Genomic DNA, 2,500 nt, shown 5'->3' on the forward strand with positions numbered 1-2,500 from the left:
TGCTGGGTGAGTACTAACTCCACCTACCTGGGCATCCCCTTCATCATGCTGGGTGAGTACTAACTAACTCCACCTACCTGGGCATCCCCTTCATCATGCTGGGTGAGTACTAACTCCACCTACCTGGGCATCCCCTTCATCATACTGGGTAAGTACTAACTAACTCCTCCTACCTGGGCATCCCCTTCATCATACTGGGTAAGTACTAACTAACTCCACCTACCTGGGCATCCCCTTCATCATACTGGGTAAGTACTAACTAACTCCTCCTACCTGGGCATCCCCTTCATCATACTGGGTAAGTACTAACTAACTCCACCTACCTGGGCATCCCCTTCATCATGCTGGGTGAGTACTAACTAACTCCACCTACCTGGGCATCCCCTTCATCATGCTGGGTAAGTACTAACTAACTCCACCTACCTGGGCATCCCCTTCATCATGCTGGGTAAGTACTAACTAACTCCACCTACCTGGGCATCCCCTTCATCATGCTGGGTAAGTACTAACTAACTCCTCCTACCTGGGCATCCCCTTCATCATGCTGGGTAAGTACTAACTCCTCCTACCTGGGCATCCCCTTCATCATACTGGGTAAGTACTAACTCAAGGGGCCAGCTTCTGAGTTGTAAATTGAGTCTATATAGGAAGTGTCAGTTCATTTGAATAGCCTGTAGTTTCGCTGTTTTACCCCTTCTGGTGTCAGAAAGAATTACTCTCCATTCAAGCGGATGGGTTTTTGCCGAACTTTAGACTTGATTTTCTTACCTTAATAAACATTGTCATGAATATTATATATGCTTCCAGTCGCTAGTTTAAAGTTTTCTTTCAATCACAATGATATGTGTTTTGGTAAATTATGGTCCCATTTATTTGGGACCATTGTACATGGGTCATCCATTCTCAACATGACGATTTTGACGATTATGCAAAAATAATTAAATGATGACTATCACAATATAGAGCTATTTAACACTGTTACTGAACAAACACTCTATAGTAATGATTACTATTACAATAGCTATTTAACACTGTTACTGAACAAACACTCTATAGCAATGATTACTATCACAATATAGAGCTATTTAACACTGTTACTGAACAAACACTCTATAGTAATGATGACTATCACAATATAGAGCTATTTAACACTGTTACTGAACAAACACTCTGTGATTACTATCACAATATAGAGCAATTTAACACTGTTACTGAGCAAACACTCTATAGCAATGATGTTACTGAACAAACACTCTATAGCAATGATTACTATCACAATATACAGCTATTTAACACTGTTACTGAACAAACACTCAATAGTAATGATGACTATCATAATATAGAACTTTTAACAAAAAAAACGGTTTGTTTTGACCAAAACATATCACTTACCTTCCCTCCTACCTCTAAGATGTGTTAATTAGCAGAAATATAGCCCAACATAAAAGCGAAAGCTGTTCCCTGTTGGTTTAATTAATTCAACATTTCTATGTTTCCTCCTAGGGTTACATTTAATTTAGGTGAATGAGGAGGAGACATCTTATTTTGATACAATGTTTCGTACATTAAAAGGATTTGTGGCACAACATGAATGTGAGATTCATGTTGTTTGTAGATAGATAGATAGATAGATAGATAGATAGATAGATATTTATCATTTTTCACTATGATTTATATGCTCTTTGGAAATAAATGTCAACTAATGTAATTACTACGACTGACCATTACAAATCAGAGCAAATCATGGCAATTTTCTTTCTTTTTTTACATAGATGTTTATTTGCCTTTTTGCGGCAAATAAACCACAATCAAAACATACAACAACAAAAGATAAAAAGAAAGGAAAAAAAAATACTTAAAAAAAAAGAAATTAAGATTTGAAAAACAGGACGTGTACTTGAAATCAAAATACACAGAAGTATAGCACGACATTAGCATGGCATGTACATTTACACTAAAACATACACTTTCAGATAACCTATTACCGGGACCCAAGTAAAACGTCATACTTCATCTGGAGCTTAGCAGTAATCTTTTCCATAGTATACACTCTCAACAACCTCTCATGCCATTGACTCATTGTAGGTGCTAGTGGATAGGGTAATCATTGTAGGTGCTAGTGGATAGGGTAATCATTGTAGGTGCTAGTGGATAGGGTAATCATTGTAGGTGCTAGTGGATAGGGTAATCATTGTAGGTGCTAGTGGTTAGGGTATAGGGTATAGGTGCTAGTGGATAGGGTAATCATTTGTTTTGCTATCAGCAAAATAATATGCAAAATGTAAACTACCTGTTTATACGCAGTATTTTACTCCCATGTTTGACAAATTAGCAAACGATCAACCAAAAGGTTTTTGTAATAGTTTTTTATATGAGGATTATGAACTTAGTGCTGATGACGTTTCTCGCAACTTGGATTTATAACGTTTTGGGAAATGAATGGAGGAGCAGGTTTTGCTGCCCAGAAACATCAACCCAAACTCTGCTGACTGCACTTTAA

At 37.5% G+C, this 2,500-nt stretch overlaps 1 protein-coding gene across 1 annotated transcript in view; it reads left to right on the forward strand.

Annotated features, from left to right (window-relative positions):
- Positions 1-2,500, forward strand: part of ptchd1 (patched domain containing 1) — a gene marked incomplete at both ends in the record, with an annotated part of 39,590 nt that overhangs the window by 7,964 nt on the left and 29,126 nt on the right. The window lies entirely within an intron of this gene.

The sequence above is a fragment of the Gymnoscopelus braueri genome, assembly GCF_963280865.1.
Source record: "Gymnoscopelus braueri genome assembly, chromosome: 21".
Lineage (NCBI taxonomy): Eukaryota > Metazoa > Chordata > Actinopteri > Myctophiformes > Myctophidae > Gymnoscopelus > Gymnoscopelus braueri.